This window comes from Dromaius novaehollandiae, chromosome 23 (genome assembly GCF_036370855.1).
Source record: "Dromaius novaehollandiae isolate bDroNov1 chromosome 23, bDroNov1.hap1, whole genome shotgun sequence".
Classification (NCBI taxonomy): domain Eukaryota; kingdom Metazoa; phylum Chordata; class Aves; order Casuariiformes; family Dromaiidae; genus Dromaius; species Dromaius novaehollandiae.
The window spans coordinates 3,436,434-3,454,293 of NC_088120.1; the positions used below are offsets into that span (position 1 = coordinate 3,436,434).

General features: G+C 44.4%; 1 protein-coding gene across 7 annotated transcripts in view; it reads right to left on the reverse strand.

The window, feature by feature from the left end:
* LUZP1 (leucine zipper protein 1) overlaps positions 1-17,860 on the reverse strand; it is a 49,795-nt gene that overhangs the window by 19,591 nt on the left and 12,344 nt on the right. Inside the window, exons 2-3 of one of the 7 annotated variants that reach the window (XM_064524895.1) lie at positions 5,205-5,297; positions 3,113-3,182 (exon numbers count right to left, since the gene is read on the reverse strand). The exons of 4 other annotated variants lie outside the window; for them this stretch is intronic. The gene's annotated coding sequence lies outside the window, so the exon portion shown is untranslated. Of the gene's footprint in view, positions 1-2,144; positions 2,208-3,112; positions 3,183-5,204; positions 5,298-17,860 lie in introns of those variants that run through there. 2 more of the 7 variants (XM_064524894.1, XM_064524896.1) reach the window with 2 other exon arrangements.

Genomic DNA, 17,860 nt, shown 5'->3' on the forward strand with positions numbered 1-17,860 from the left:
TCTTGGGTCACTAGAGGTCTTAGCATTCACAGGCTTTGAAGCCTCCTGATTAGCCAGATCTTCCCTTGCAGCCTGTAGGAGACAACAACTGAAGCTGTCCTCACTGCCAGTGCACTCAGTGGCTGAGAGAACAAACCACTCTGCTAGGAGCACACCTTGAATTTGGATTTGGATTTCTTTGTTCCAGTTTTTCAACTGGAACTGGTGGCACCTGGTTCCTGTAGTCTCTGATAAATTGGCTGTTGCATGACAAACATCTAAACACAACAAATAGGAAATAATGCCCCCCCAGGTGCACCTAATGTTACCATACAACTCTGGTTTCCCCACAATATATCCTTAACAGAAGCATATGGAAATTTGCTCTAACTGGTTCACTGGAGAGCTGCAAGCTCTGATGCTGGACTGCACTGATTCTAGTCTTATGAAGGCAGCCCCAATCACTAATTGCTAACACCCAACAACAGGGGGATTCTCAATGCTTGTGAGACCCCAAAATACAACCTCAGCCCAACGATGGCATGAAGTTTCAGCTCCTTAGGGGCTAAAACATATTTCTCAAAAATTTTTAGGGCAAATTATGCATAAAATAACTACTTGAGAGACATCAGATAGGGAATAGTTTAAAGATCTCAAAGAAAGTGATACAGGACCATTTCTAGGATAAAGAGGCCCTGTGATGTATCAGAAATATATGTATCCTGTAGCAAACTTCTCCAGGATCAACAGGACCCTTGAAGTCTTCAGCTAGTTTGCTGATGGGCTTTGTGTGGCTCAGCAGATCACAGCTTAACTGCAGAGCCCTTCTATACAACCCACAAAAACCCTGAGCTTTGCAGAAGCTGCATGGGCATCCTCTCCTCTAACTCTGTTGAGTTCCACACGAACGGGACTTCCTTCATATTCCAACGGTACAGCCAAATCACTGACACACACAGACACACACACACACACGCACGTGTGCATACGCGCTGTACCAGCCTAGAGCCACTGCTCCTTTTCTATCTGGCCCAACCTTTCCTGTAGAAATGACTCATAACAAATGATTTCAGACGATTCCTCCACAAAACAAAGCAGTGTGAGAACTGCTTCAATGCCAAAGTCCCCTTGTCATCTTTTGCTAATGCACTGCAAGTCATTTAATGTAGGAATACAGTGAACTGCTATTCTTCCAGACAGATAAACCCTAAGACAATCAACTTTGTCCTTCAAAGAGAAAAGGCTGGAATTCCTTTGCTCTAACTCACACCATTGTGAGGTTTATATATTGAAGTCTGATTTGGTCATATTCTGCAGACAATGGTAAATTCCAAGGATGCTCATTTCATCCTCAGAGCAGGATCTAAATTATTTCAGAGAATGTGCCCTCTCCCTCTCTCTGTCTCCATGGAAAGGGAATAAGTTGCTCACACTTAGATAGCTAAAGTGACGGGAAAGGAATCCCAAGTAAAGATTCATTTCTGGATTTAAGAAGACTCTTGATTCATGAAGGCTCTCAGTGCAGAGTTGCACATTTGTAAGTAGCCAAACTTGGGATATATCTCTTGAGTGAGATTAGCATCCTCTAAGTCATAAATCTGCAGAATTTCAGATGAAGAAAACCTGTTCCAGTCCCCCACATCCCATACATCTCTATGAGAGATCTTCTGGTCTCTTTACAGTATCCAGCAATGAAGCTTGCATGCCAGCTTTGGAGCCATCTCTCATCCTTGCAGGTCCCATATGAGTAAGAGATTTTAAAATAATTTCTACAGCACACTATTCCTCTTTTAATAGATTTTAGTGCTGGGGAGTCTCAAAGACCAAAGGACTTCTATTCTAATCTCCTAAGAAATACAGGCCAGAGACCATTGCCTGCACAAATGCAATACCCAACAGTAAAGCAGTATTGTCCAGTGGGTAGTACAGCAAGACCAGCTTTCCCAAAGCTATTTGAAGAGTAAGATGTCAAAAGATATACTGAATCATAGAGTTCAAAATCTGGGTACCAGAGGTAAGGTAGGGCACTAATGTGTGCAAATAAGCAACTACTGGGATTTATCAGACTGCCCAACTCAAGCCAACTACAAATGAATTTAACAGTCAGAATCACAACATGGAAAACTCATTCACTGTTTAAATATTTTCATAAATCTGGTCTCTACCTGATTTGGTGTGATGATAACACAAATACAGGCAGTATGCAAAGGATGTGGAGACACCCAAAGGATGTGGACCTGAATACCTGCAAATTAAAAATAACTCGGATGTAATTCACCTTGTTCCATTTTAAATTTGTGAATGAGCACTTATTTTGGAGTAAGCAGCTCCTTCACTGAATGAGAGGATTTTCACATTTACAGCCTAAAACCTCCACTTTTTCCTGTTCAAATTGGTTAGTTTGAATGTCTTAAAGGATACAGCCATGGAAGTCTTTGAGCAATCTGGAAGACGAGCAGTATTTAAATATGTGATGATGAATGAATTACTAGTGGCAGTCCTCAGGGGCTGAGGCTGAGACTGATAGAGTTTAATGTCTTTATTAATGACTTAGATGATGGGATGGAGTGCGCTGTTGGCAAGTTTGTGGATGATATGAAATTGGGAGGGAGAAGGGAGAGCAGCTGATATGCTGGAAAGCAGGGCTGCTATTCAGAGGAACCTTGGCAGGCCAAGAAAGGGGCAGGCAGGACCATCAACAGAGAGCAGTGCCAAGTCTTGTTCCAGGGATGGGATACCCCCAGGCACCAGGACAGGCTGGTGCTGTCTGGCTAGAAAGCAGCTTCACAGAAAAGGATCTGGGGGTCCTGCAGGAGAAAAAACTGAATGCAGGTCCGCAGTGTATCCTTGCAGTGAGGAAGGGCTGCATTAGCAAGAACGTAGCCAGCAGGTCAAGGGAAGTAATCCTCCCACTCTGTCCAGCACATGTGAGTACACATCTGAAGTGCGTTGTCCAGTGTGGGGCCCCCCAGGACAAGAAAAGACATAGGTGTATAGGGGCTAGTCCAGCAGAGGCCACCAAAATAGTCATGGGCTGAAGCATAGGACATACAAGGAGAAGCTGAGGGAACTGGATTTATTTGGCCTGGAGAAGAGAAGGTAAAGAGGAGAATTAATTGCTGTCTGCAATTACCTAATGGGAGGGTGTAGAGAAGATAGCCAGGCTCTTCTCAGAGGTGCATAGTGAAAGGACAGGACACAAGCTGCAACAAGAAAAATTCCAGTTAGAATTTTTTTCACCATGAAAGTGGTCAAATACCGACACAGGGTCCCAGACAGACTGTGGGATCTACATCCTTGGAGCTATTCAAAGCTCCAGCAGAAAAGGCCCTGAAACTCCCCACTTCCTCCTCAGCTGAGATTTCTTGCTCAATATATTAATCTTAAGGAGAAGAGGGAGACGTTAACAGGAACATCCTTTACAAACATAAATGGAGAGAAAGACTCTGCAAGAAGTCTTCTAGCAGAAGGCCCTTTAACCTCTTGACATAGGCAGAAATAACTCCAGTGCTTAGAAACTGAATCTAAACATATCAGTATTATAAATAAAGCTTACATTTCTAAGATGGACGGGAATCAGGCAATATAAAATGTTATCTCCTGCTTTGAGTGAGGGCTTGGATCACAGACCTCCAGGGGTCCTTCCAACCTAAATCACTCTATGACTATCCATGACCATTATTTTTAGCCTGTCACTGATACCAAAATTTCAGCAGGGCAGGATTCAAACACTGGGACTGTTATTAATGCTAATCAGCATTGCTGGGGGACGGTTAAACAGGTTTTGTTAAATAAATTTGATAAGATAATTTCTTGCTCAGCTGGTAAATGTACTGAAGAATCTGACACTCGGACTTCAGTTTTATTTATTTTTCCTTTTAGAAAGTGAGCCGTTCCCATCCTAGCTCTATTATTTATTTTCAGCAATAACCAGGAAGAAAAAAGAATGATAATTTCCACAAATAGCAAAAAACAGAGGCAGTGGTAAAAATACTATGGATGGTTCAGTTAAACAGAGCTGTCCAAAACACTGATAATGTGTGAAAAAAAGTCACTCAAACGGTATTCATCTGACCTTCCTAAGGTAACATCGCTTTCCTCAGGAGGAAAGTAATCACCCTTTGAAGTGTCTTATTCTGTCCACTGACGATAAAGGGAATATAGACACTGGCTCAGACACAGGTAACTGGATGGCAGTCATCTATCCTTGGGTAGATATGTCCTTATGCATAAGAATCAGAAGCTGAAAGGTTGAGAAAAGTTGGGGAAAGTTTAGGGAAAGTTCAAAGAAACTGATCACAAGAATGATATTTTTTTCTCTTTAAAAGTAGAAGAAATCATTGAACTGTCCAGTGATCTCACCTGAACAAGAAAGACAATCCTGCATTAACCTAAGAGCCACAGCAACATCCATTTCGATTTGTATTCTTGAAAACATGCCCATCTAATGAGACATGCAGGAAGTCTTGGGCATCTCAAACTCCTTGAATTATTCAAAGTAAATACCAAGAGAAAATGGGACTGTAGTGAGCAAATACCTATCTGTAGAAAAGATTTTGACTGATCTAAAATGGTCTTTATTATAGCACATTTAGCCAAACCATAACTTTGCTATAGAAAGTTGGCACAGAATTTTACCTACTTAAAAAAATAACTTACAAGTGAACACAGTAGTGAATTACACAAGTAACTCATTCTGATTCTGCTTTCCCCCACAGATTTCTCATTGGGTTTTCTGTTTTTAGGAAGTGCCTGCATTTCCTAACGTCATTTCTATTTCCATTATCATTTTTTTCCTGCCCCCTATTTAGTACAGATTATCCTTCTCCTCTTTTCTGGGGGGTGACAGCTCTGTAGCAGCTCTGCACAGAAGGACCTGGGGGTCCTGGTGGACAGCAAGTTGACTGTGAGCCACCAATGTGCCTCTGTGACAAAGAAGACGAACGGTATCCCGGCCAGCAGGGAAGAGTGTTGGCAGCAGGTTGAGGGAGGTGATCCCTGCCCTCTCCTCAGCCCTGGGGAGGCCACACCTGGAGTCCTGTGTCCAGTTCTGGGCTCTCCAGGACAAGAGAGACATGGAGCTACTGGAGCAAGCCTAGTGAAGGGCTACTAAGATGATTAAGGGAGTGGAGCATCTCTCATATGAGGAAAGGCTGAGAGAACTGCAACGGTTTAATCTGGAGAAGAGATGGCTCAGGGAGTATCTTACCAGTGTATATAAATACCTGAAAGGAGGGTGTAAAGAAGATGGATGACAGTCTTTGCAGTGGTGCCCAGTGACAAGACGCGGCAATGGGCACAAACACAGGAAGTTCCACCTGAACAGAAGGAAAAACGTTTTTACTGTGAGGGTGACTGAGCACTGGGACAGGTTGCCCAGAGAGGTTATGGAGCCTTCATCCTTGGACATACTCAACAGCCACCTGGACATGGTGCTGGGCATCCTGCTCTAGGTGACCCTGCCTGAGCAGGGGAGTTGGTCTAGATGATCTCTAAAGGTCCCTTCCAACCTCAACCGTTCTGTGATTCTTTTGCACCCACATGGTTTTAGCCATGGAATTCTTTTAAACATTTGTGAGAATTTAGTATTTGGAATACTTACTGCAGTATTTTCACAAGTCCCAGTTACCCTTTACTTTCTTAAATTTAAGTTTTTCTACACACTCAGTTTTGCTCATCATTATTTACAGTTTCATGAAAACACCTTTTTAGCAGCAGCATCGGATAAAAGCTTCCACTGGGACTATATTGCATGGCCTGCACAAAACAAATTCAATCAGTTCACAGCTGTGTGCACGGATGCAAAAACTTTTAGCTAGAAATACCTGTGCTAGATGAAACACTGTGAATTGTGAATAACCACCTTGCATTTCAGGAAGTGAAATGAAACTGCTACTACTTGAGGTCTGTACAGATAACTCTGGCAGAAGTCCTTTGAGGCATGGAACTTCCTCTCCAGATGCATAAAAGCATCTTATCCTACGTATCATGTTCTTTGCTTTGATTTCGTTGTTGATACCAGAGTACCTTGAGCACCCACTAGTCTTGACTTTAGGTCTTCCCCAGCATGTTTGTGTGGGAATAACTGTAGGTGCCCCCCACACACAGTTCCTTCTGTTACGCCAAGATAAAAATGCTGCCAGCTCTCATGCGTTTCCGTTTAGTGCTACAGGACTTTGTTATCTCTCACAAACACATTTTGCACTTAATCTTTTTATCTTTTTGCTTATGTCTTTAAATGGATAATTTAACATCCCTCACTGTGGCTGTGGGAGCCCCAACCCTCAGTGATGGTATTGCTTGTCTCCTACGGTACCCATCATCAAAAGTGTAAGGGCATATCTATATGTCAAGTTTCAGGCTTACCAAGACCTCAAAATGAATGAAAATTATTAAACCCTTGAACTACAGCACATTTTAATTTGTTTTTTTATTTTGCTCTTGAAGCAAGAGGGGGTCCAATAGTCTCTGGAGAGCAGCACTCACTACAGGCTATAGAAAGGCAATAGTTTTCAAAACACGCATAACCAGAGACAAGAACCACAACTTGCCCTTTTGTAGTTCATGGGGTCCTCTGCACTGTCAGATCCACGCTGGCTATGAGTTTTGCATTCTTCAGCTGACAGGTGGTCTGGTCTCAAGGGGAAGAACATAGCGGGTTTTTTGTGAGCATGTCCATACCTTTTTGGATAGGGCATACACCTGGAACTCCTTCCTCCTCCTCCCCCAAATGCTGGGGTGAGCTTACACCCTCCCTGTTCTATTTTCTGCTAAACTATTACTCAGAATACCCGTGGGAACCATATTCTTACACTGAGTACAATGCTGGGAGTGTTTGAGCACACCTGGGGAACGGGAGCCTCAGGCAATACAGGACTCCAGACTATGTATTCAAATTGCATTAGAAGCTTGACAGTCAGTTCAGACATGAGGACAGTCCTGGAGACGTACAGCAGCAAAATTGGGGGTAGCAAGGGGATTTCTGTCAGCAATCTCAGGTGGCTCAGCAGTTTAGGGGGGAAATTGCCCAGACTACAGTCAGGTACTAGGGCAGATGTGTTCTACTCTGCCCTGCGTGTGTAAACATAGTTTTGAGGAAAGGTTTTCTGGTATTGCATACGTATGAAAGGGAGTATGAACATGTCATGTTCAAACCCAGTAGCGCTGCTGATGATTTGTGCCTATTCAATGTGATGAGAGCATCAGCAAGTTTTTTCTTCCCTGCCCCAGGATGGAATGGAACAGGAGGAGTCCAGCATGTCATTTTTCATTTGCAAAGCAAAATTTCTCTGCCTTTTTTACAGGGAAAGGACACGAGTGTCACGAGTTGCAGTACATGGAGGAAACTGCGGACAGAGACTTCAGCTAGTTATAGACAGAAGGAAGGAAAGTTTTTCTTAAATTGCTTTTGCCTTTTATGAACTCCTGCCAGCACCCCATTCTTGACCCCACACAATGATACGTAGTTGCGGGAACAGGAGAAAAAATACTCCATAAAAATGGTATAAAAATATTCAGACTAAGTAAGAGTCTGTCAGAGTCCACTAAGACTGGAATGTGTCATCAATTCAGCATGCCAGCTGCAGGCACCTAACAACCCTCCCAGTAGATCTGAAGAGAGAGGCGGATGATTTATTTACTTACACAGGGTGGGGAAAGGGGCACCCTGGCCCCACTGAACAGAGAGGAAAAACGCCAAGTGACTTTTAGGGAAGTCTGTATTTTTAGGGATGAACTGTCTCAGAAATGTCTGCATCTGGTGGGAGAGGAAATTCTCAAAGTCAGAACAAGCTAAACAATCTGGAAATGGTTTGAATATTGACTAATACAACACTAGACTAGAGGCATGTGAAATAATGAGACAGGAGCCAAAAATAACCACAGTGACCACAGCATTCAAGGAGACTAAAACAAAGACACCAAATAGAGTCTAGAGCAAGTGTGGGAGACTGCAGCAGGCTCTGCAGATGTAGAAGAGGCGTTAGCACATCACTGAGTCACGCCGACCCTGCAGAAACACTCAGGTCACCCACTGAACTCTAAGCACTGCTCTGCTTCCAGCATTATACAAGGACTTGCTCTACACAGTTTTGAAGGTGCAGAGGGGGAACTGGCAGGGCCAATTTGAAAGCAGCAGAGCATAAAGCAACCCCCAGTTGTCCAGCTTCAGCAGCTTCTTTGAGCTGTGCTAAGGTTTGCACAGACACTAAGACTGTCGCTTTACTGTGCACAGCGGAGCATTTGCCTTTAACTACAGAGCTGCTGTTCTCTTCCATCTCCCTTTTGAAACCGTGCTTGCCTCGCACGATACACACTGAAAAAATTCATAAGTAAAGGCTTAGTGATACCAGACCTGAGCATTTGATCACTAGGTGCTAGCTTTTTCACCAGTAACTGATGACTGTACCCACGCATAGGCACCAAACAGAGCTCTACAGCTGGCACGGTCCCCGCGTCATTGACATTGCAGCAGGGAGAAAACTATCTGCATGATAGAGCATAATGCTCTTGTTCAAAAATAGATCAATTCTTTTCAAACCCTTTCAACATGCTGGTCCCATCTGCTGGGCATCAAAAAATGCCTTGCAAGCACAGCAGACTACATGTTATTTCTTTTGAGAAGCTCTAAATTTACTTTATGTTTGGATTTAACGACAATTTTTTGTGCATTGTGGGCTAGCAGAAGAGTTGGTGGGACAGCTGCAGACCTTACCACATCACAGGCCTCAAGAATTACCCTTCTGCTTTCTTCACGCTGTTTCAAGTAAAATGCTCCAAACTGTATTGGAGCCAAAGCTGAGGATGAGCTTTTTCTTCTCTGTCTTAATGTCCCATGCTGCTACTTGCACTGTCCTAAGAAACTGATTTTACTGTCACATTTGATTTCACAAACACTCTGTGGGCATCGATCCAGCAAGTCACAAACTCAGCAGCATCCTGTGGACAGCATGAAGAGAGTGGTCCCAGCTCTTACTGCTTTCGTAATATTTACTGAACATCGAGGTCATCCACCCTCTTCACCCCTCCATCCTTCCATCCCACTTCCACCAGGCTCAGCATTTCCAAGACTTTAGGGGCCACAGCCATCACCTTGTTCTCATCCCCGTGACATCTGCTAGTGTCAATGTGCTACCTGGGACTGAATTCATCCACACACTACTCGAAAGCCACAGGATCAAAAACCTTAGGAAAGACTCAGATATTAACTAAACTTTCCTGACTGTCCCTGCCCTGAGGCCAACTTTTTTTAATTGTTTTCTACTTCCTACCTGATTGTCATCAGTTTTTAGCAGTAATTCTCCAGCATTATCCCCCTGGATTTCTAAGAGATATTGCAGTATTTATGAAGACATCCACTCAGTGTTAATGGCAGTACAAAAAACAAACAAAATATTAGCAGAGGAACGTAAACAAGGAGGGACTACCACTGCTTGGTCTCGAGTACTCTGGGCTTCTGGCTCTCCCATCCCAGAAAGGCTGAAGTATAACGTGTCTCTGTGTGAGGAACGACTGCCCAGGATCAGCCTCTCCAGCCTCAAACAGAGACAGCTGAGGGGGAGGGGGTATGATAAAAAGTTATAAAATCAGAGGAGGAGTAGAGAAAAGTGATTTTGCTTGCCTTCAGTAAAATGAGAACTGAGGGGCATCAGCTGGAATGACTAGGGGAGGTTCCGAGCAAGCAGTGAAACCAGGGAACTCACTGCTTGCAGGGTATTATGGATGCCAAAAATGTCTATAGATCCAGAAAGTGATTAGAAGAATTCATGCAAGCAAAATTCACTAAAGACTATTACATGCAAAAGACCCAGAAAGGCCAGTGACTCAGGAAGTCCCTGGAAGCACAAAAATATTACTGTATATCAGCCCTATTCTCATACTCCTCCCCAGAGGTCTGCTTTTGGCTACTGCTGCAGTTAGGACGCTGGGAAAGATGGCTCTTTGTTCTGATTTACAGCTCCCGCTCCTCTGTTCCCTTCCCTCCCCCTCGCCTTTCCCATTTAAGTCTGCCTCTCTCTATTTCTCAATCTTCCATTTTCCCCAGACATTTAGCCTATGGCAAAATCTGCTCTGTGCTAAGACCTACCTTCCACATCACCACCCTATCGAACTTGCCTCCTACGCTTTCTCTTCTAACCTCTTTTCCAGTCACCACGGATCTTATTCTTCAAGCACAGCTCTATTTTCTCCACCCTCTTCTGTCATGTTTGTGCTCAAGGACAGGACAATAATATTGACTCCAGTTCTTACTGGTGTTTTCAATCCTTTCTTCCTTCTGGCTGCCTTGCATTTCTCGCTAGTTAGGTTCATCTTAATCAGCACTCTGCTTCTCTTCATGTATGTTGTAAAGCACGGGAACTCCCTGCCACAGGGCACTGTGGAAGCTAAAAGTTCACACAGGCTCAAAAAGCAACTAGACAAATTCATGGAAGAAATATCCATCAAGGGTCATACATACAAGGACCCACTTCTAGCTCAGCAAGTCTCTGAACCAAGAATTGCTAGAGACTGGGAGAGTACTCTGGGCTGCGTCATTGCACACTTGCCCTGCTCTTACACTCTTTCCTAGGAATCTATTTTTAGCCATTACTGGAGATAGGATACAGGTTATGGTCTGATCTAGTACAGCTCTTCTTATTTTCTTGTAGTCTCATCTTGTCCCTGTCCAGGTCAGACAGGCTCAGTCCCACCCCACAGGCAGGAAATAATACTGCACACCTGAGAAGCACCATGCTATAAAAATGGGCTACAGTACCCAAAAGCATAAACCCATGCAATTTATTATCCAGCAGCATCTACAGAGCTGGGAAAAGCAACCCTGGTACCATATACCTAATAATGTCAGTTACAAGTGCTCACAACTATTTCTGAATCATTTTGCTCATGATACATAACTTCAACCTTTGCTTTCTTCCTAGCAGTATATGTGAGAGCCATATGGGCATTAAATTTTCCCATTGGCAGACAAGTTACAGGGTGTTGCATGTTCCCCTGCACTCCATCTGATACAGGGTTTCCTCCGTCCTCCTGAAGGAGTGGTGGTAGGACACCCAAGTCAGCACCTTTTCAGGAGCTCTCCTTGAATTGCTGTTAGCTTTCCAGGCCAAAAGGCTGGCACTGCCATTCAGAAATCTCCACGCAGATTCCTGTGAGCCCTACAGAAAACCCTGATCATTCCAAAGGCCATCCCAAAAAATGAGCTTATGGATCCACTACCACAGGAAACCGGTTACTCCTATGGCTTTCCTTCTGAAAGAGCTCAGTCAATGAAATTTTTAAGTGGTAAAAAGAAAGCATTTTAGCTCTTTTCCACCCATCACAAGAATAGCTCAAAGAGTTGCCATAGCTACTGACTCCGCTGAACTACTGTGGCTACTGAACCATCTGTTTCTGCCTTGCACAGAAATGAAAGCACAGGCAAGTCACCTGCATATGTGTGGGTACCTGCCCAGCCTTGGCACAGAAATGCAACTCAGCAAACTCCCAGCAGATCTCAAGAAGTAGGAAAGGCAGTTTTGGAAAAAGGAAATGTATAGGCCCAAAAGAAGCTGCACTTCATGCTTGCACCATTATCTAGAGGCCAACAGCAATGCAGCTTCAGGGCAAAGCCATCTAGGGAGACTAAGCCAAAAAACAACCACCTAACAGCTCCCAGTACAGCACAATTACAGAATAACCGGTTGCCTCTCTCACCCACACGGTCCCAGCTACCCCCAGAGTTCAGAGTGACTGCATGTGCTCCTAGCTTTCTAATGCATTCCCCTACTAGGAATTTTCTCTAGGACTAGCATGGCTGCTCTCCTCACAGTTCAAAGTGCATTTTAGAAGAAAGCAGAAGCTCAGCTCACCAACCTGAAGTGCAGGGTCCCAGGCTGCCTGCTGCTGCCAGACGCATAGGAGCAACTCTGAAAGCCATAGTGACGTGCAGTGATTCATTCAGGAAAGGCTGCATGGCATCATACTGAACCCAAACCCACCGTTATTAGGCTTCCCCACTACCCTTTGCTGCCTTTGTGATACACTGTTTGCAAAAGCTAGCCCTATGGTCTATTTTCAACATTATTTTGGATGCCCCATTGAAATAAAGCAACATTTAAAAAAATCTGTTGCCGCAGCAATGGCTCCCTGGCCCTCAGACCCTATGATGATGTTCCAGAAGAAAACTGGCACTTTCCAGTTTTTTGAGCACGTCTGCCCACGGAGGTATCATTTGATAGTATTTGTTCACAGACTTCCTTGGGTCCTCTTTCTTCCACTGCTCATTTATCATGAGGTTTACTTGCTTGAGGTCCATGCTCTGATAAAAATACCAGTTTCCTACAAGTGCTGAGACCTTGCGCGTGTGGCAGTTTGGATCCCCATACTTTGGTCTGCTTCACCTGTTTAAGCAAGTACTGTGGGTCTGTTGCTACTTGCTGAGGAATGTCCCAAACTGGCCTAACACTGCAGCTGCTCAGTGCTGGCCGACTTAGATCTGATGTCCTCTCACTGCCAGCTGCATACTCCTCCTCTCATACACATACCCTCACATGTACTCCTATTCCCATGCATTCATGTTGGACTGATCTGGGCTAAAACCATCCTCACCAAAGAAAAAAAAATAGCAGCCAGGCAAATGTTTGTGCCAGCACAAGGGAGGACAGGTGGGAATAAGGGTGAAAATGAGCAACACAGGAGCAAGAAGGATGAGACAGAAGAAGGCACCATCTCTCTGTTAGTGAAATTTCTGACTGCCCACAACTGCTGCGGGACTTCTTAAGGAAAATGGTAACAGAGCGCTTATTAGCTCCCACCTACATAAACACTCCAGTGGAAAGGGATTTACCTCCAAGAAGCTTCCTGGATCTCCACTTCAACTTTGAACTTGCAGCACCCTGGAGAAGCTGGTGCCCCCGCTTGACACCTGCAACGGAGCAGCTGCCCACACTGCCATTTTACATCAGAATTTTCCACTATCACCTTACTAAAATGACTTGAATATACTCTGATACTCAGGGTTGTAGAGACAAGGACTAACTGTGAAGAACTACAGATGAAACTTCCAAGTCTGAGCAAAGAAATGACAGGTGAAATTCAGTGCAGATTAGCATAAAATTATGCACATGGGGAAAAACAAATCCTAACTTTACATGTAAAATAATGGGCTTTGAACTTAGTGCAACCATACAGGAAGGAGGTCTCGGGTCTACAGTAAGCAGTGCCATGAAAATACCAGCTCACTGCTCCACAGTGGTCAAAATTCAAATCCATTACTGTAAGTTATTAGGAAAGAAATGTAGCACAAAAAGAAAACATAAATATGCCACCATATAAATCCATGGTGTGCCAGCATCTCAAATGTTGTTTACAGTTCTGATCCTATCTCAGCCTCTGTGGCCAGCTAGAAAAGATATGCAAGAAGGATGATCAACTGTATGGCTTCTGCAAAGGAAACCACTGAGAGACTAGATTTTTTTAGCTTGGAAAAGGAGAAGACTCAAGGGGAATATGACAGACACCTATAAAATTATGAATAGTCTGGAGAGAATAGACAAGGATCAAATGTTCCCTGTCTCTACAAAGTCACAACGAACAAGGGGAGCTGGTGCTCCTTGTGACATGCAGTTAAACTGTTGGACTTTGCCACAGGATGCTGTGGATGCTAAAAGTTTACAGGGGTTTGGGGCACGCTAATAAAGCAATCCACGAGACCTCTTTTGAGGGTTAGCAGATGCACAGAAATCACATCCAGCCCCGTAATTCTCTGTGCCACAAGAGGCTGGAAGAGCACCCATGAACTACTGTGCATTTGCCCTGTTTCTATACTCTTCCCTGGGGCCCTGTTCTTGGCCACCGTCAAAATACTGGACTAGATACACCTGTGGTCTCATCCAAGACAAACATAATGGCCTTATGTAAAAGAGTTGAGCCCAGCTTATAATCACAAAAAGAAGGAAAAACTGCCCTGCCAGATTTGCATCAGGTATTGCAAAAAAAGACTTAGGGCAGACATGGAAACCAAGGATAATAACTCTTCATTGACAGGTCTCTGCTATCTCTGGCAGGCTAGACAAAGCATCAGTTTGCATCATTTTTGCTTTGTGACTTCTACCAGATGGAAAAACCTTGTGCCCTGCATTGCACAATAGCACAGCTTAACAGTAAGAGTAAAGAACAGACTCATCTCCATCCACTGGTTGGCATTCAGTGCATTCTCGTAGGCAGGCAGAACTGTAAGATGAAGCCAAACAAACCCAGCATCCAGGTCTGCTACTTCGCAGGAAAATCCTCTAATCTTGAAGCTGTCACGCAAGGTGACACGAGTGACCTGCTCCTGTCCTTCACAGAAGGCTCAGTGTTTAAAATCCCAAGAGGACTGTGCATGGCCAAACAACTAGAATATGCAGTCTGAAGCTGGACACAGGTAGCTTAGCGCTAACTTCCTTCTCATTCAACACCTGTTTCAGAAGGGCTCTGACTCCACACATGGCTGGAGGTGGAGGCCCTCTAAGGAGGGAGGAGCACATACCTTCACAGAGGGAATGTTCTGGTCTCATGTCACAACCTAGGGCAGAACTGTCAACAGATTATTTAACAAGCTAACTGGCATCTTTGTTTGTTTTTTAAGAGGATAGTTTTGTGCCAGCCTGGATGAACAAGATTCTACTTATCTACAAAAACAACATATAATCCTCCTAACTGGCCTAAACTCTCATAAAGGAGACTATTCCCAGTCTAGGGAGGTTTTCATCTCTTAAAACCATGCTGTATTTGGCTGAGTCTGAAGTATGAAGAATGTAAGTTTGTGAAAAGGGAGAAAGAACTGGGACCTACAAATTTGTATCAGTGCTGGTAACAACTTTAACCCTTGTTGAACTGAGTAAGAGTCACACTGGATATCTGAAGAAGCAGTAGATTTTTAAGGTATCTTGACTTGAATACTTCAACACTGTCTCCCACGTGGATTCACATAAGCTGAGTTGAAAAACGCATCTCTAGATGAAGCCACCATCAGCAAGGAGGGCCAGAACTCCCTGAAACTTTTCACCAGTTCAGTGTAAAAATAAAGAGTCTTCAAAAATGACAGAGATTGCAGGAACTGCTACAGGAGTTCAAACAAAGGTCTGTATAGTCCAAACCCTATCTCTGAATGTGGCCAGCACAAGTTATTGGGGGAAGAATATAGGAAACAGTACAAGTGTAGAGTAATCTTTCCTCTCTAATGTTTTCCTAGCGCAATCCCACCATCAGGTCTGTTCAGCAGCTTCATTAACAACATGAGTGACAGAGCAGAATGGAGACTGAGGTAACGTACAGATCTCACCAAGCCAGGAGGGATGGCAAGCACAGAACACAGAATAATCTTAGCACAGAGGAGAAGGAGTTAAAAGTCCAAACTGAAATTCACCACAGGCCAAGCCCTGCACCACAGAAAAATGAAGCACCCAAATAGAGAACAAATACAGAGGTAAGAGCAGACTATGACCTATCCACAAGGTCATCCTTTTGTGAACAAGGCAGGCCACACTCTGGGATACATTAAGACTAGAACTGTACACAAGGCAGGCAAGGTAATTTTTCTGCTTTTCTCAGCACTGCGGGGCCTGAGATACAGTACTGTATTCAGGGCTCAGCTACAGGGCTGTCCTCTGGGGTAAGCTCCATTGCCACACTAAGAGATGCGGTGCCATATTCAGAAGCCAGCTAGAGAAAGAAGTTAGGAGCCAGCTGCGTGCTGTACTGAAGATGCAACTACCGCACTGCATGCCAGGTTCAGCTGCAGAGCTCTGTTCAGCCTGTGCAGCCAGAATAAGAGTCCAGACACCCTCTACAGATAACAAAGAGTGGGCAGCACTGCCAGATAAACTGTTCATCTGATCCCTGACTGGTGCCTAAGGCCACTGGGATGAATGGCCCATTGAAGATACTAATGTTGCTCTAGTGACCAGAGAAGGAGCTTAAGGCTACATCTGTATTAGTACATGAGACTTGCTCAGGACTGTTTTCTGGCCCCAAGGCCAACTAGTAATGGAATGAGCTCCCTTCGTATTATTAAACTCTCCTAGCCTTCAAAAAAAGAATGCCTGCATCCAGTCTTGTACCCCCTCTTGGAAATCAGCACACTCGTATGCCTCTCTGAAGTGCCTGTACACAAATGCATGCAGACAGGGAGGTGGACTGAAAACTGAATGGCAGAGCTCAGAGGGTTGTGATCAGTGGCCCAAAGTCTACTTGGAGGTCTGCAGCTAGCAGTGTCCCCCAGGGGTCAATACTGGGTCCAACCTTGCTCAACTTGTTCATCAATGACCTGGATGATGGGACAGGGTGCCCCCTCAGCAAGTTTACTGACGATACAAAACTGGGAGGAGTGGCTGATACCACTTCAGAGGGACCCCAGCTGGCTGGAGAAAGGGGCAGAGAGGAACCTCACAAAGTCCAACAAAGGGAAGTGCAAAGCCCTGCACCTAAGGAGGATTAACCCCAGGCACCAGGACAGGCTGGTGGAAAACCAGCTGGAAAGCAGCTCTGCAGAGAAGGAGCTGGGAGTCCTGGTGGGCAACAAGTTGACTATAAGCCACCAAGGTGCCTGTGTGGCAAAGGCTGGCCTGCATTAAGAAGAGCATTGCCAGCAAGCCAAGGGGGGTGATCCCTGCCCTCTCCTCAGCCCTGGGGAGGCCGCACTTGCAGTACTGTGTCCAGTTCTGGCCTCTCCAGGACAAGACAGACATGGAGCTACTGGAGTCCAGCAAAGGGCTACTAAGATGCTTTAGCATCTCTCACGTGAGATGGAACATCTCTCATATGAGGAAAGGCTGAAAGAGCTGAGGCTTGTTTAGCCTGGAGAAGAAAAGAGATGGGAGATCTTATGAATGTGTTTAAATATATGAGGGGAAGGTGTAAAGAATATGGGGCCAGATTCTTCTCAGTGGTGCCCAGTGACAGGATGAGAGGCAATGAGCACAAACTGAAACACAGGAAGTTCTGTCTGAACATGAGGAAAAACGTTTTTACTGTGAGGGTGACTGAGCACTGGGACAGGTTGCCCAGAGAGGTTATGGAGCCTCCATCCTTGGACATACTCAACAGCCACCTGGACATGGTCCTGGGCATCCTGCTCTAGGTGACCCTGCTTGAGCAGAGGAGTTGGTCTAGATGATCTCCAGAGGTCCCTTCCAACCTCAACTGTTCTGATTCTGTGAAAAAGGGATGGTCCTTGCCTGTGCTAACTCCTGAACCATCCCAGGAACTGTCCGGGAAAGTTTTAGTTGGTTCATGTCAAACAACGCCAAGAACCATGCAAACATAGAGTAGTACTGACAATGGTGATCCATCGCTCAGGACTGTCCCCTAGCACCGTTTAATTTACTAGTAGAGGGAACCTTGTGTGAATAGTTTAGACAAATGACCAACTTTTAGCTAAATTGAGGGAAATGAGTCCTGTCCTCTCTGCACGCCTTGACCTGTGCTTCCTTTTACTCCATGCACTCACAAATTAGTTCTGAGCAACCCTGGAAGGCACCACAGAGACTCTCTGACTAATGCCATGACAGAACAAGGAAACAAATAGGAACTAAGAACAATTTTTAATCATTTTAAATTTAAAGGAATGTTTAATTTTTAATTTTTCATTAATCTTTATTAGTAAAACTTTAGTTCAAATACTCAGCTGACATCTAGGACTAACTGCTGTGCTAAAATTCAGTAGCCCTACACATTTGTGCATACACTGAGACATTGAGATAGACTGCAGGTATATCTTTAAGCAACCCCAGTAAGTCCTCCTGTAATGTCCCCAGAACTGCATGCAACTAAAAGCCAGAACCATTTTTAAAGAAAGCAAGATGACAAATGTAATATTTAAACTCCACAGCGCATCAAATTCTTTTCAGGGAAAAAGCATAAA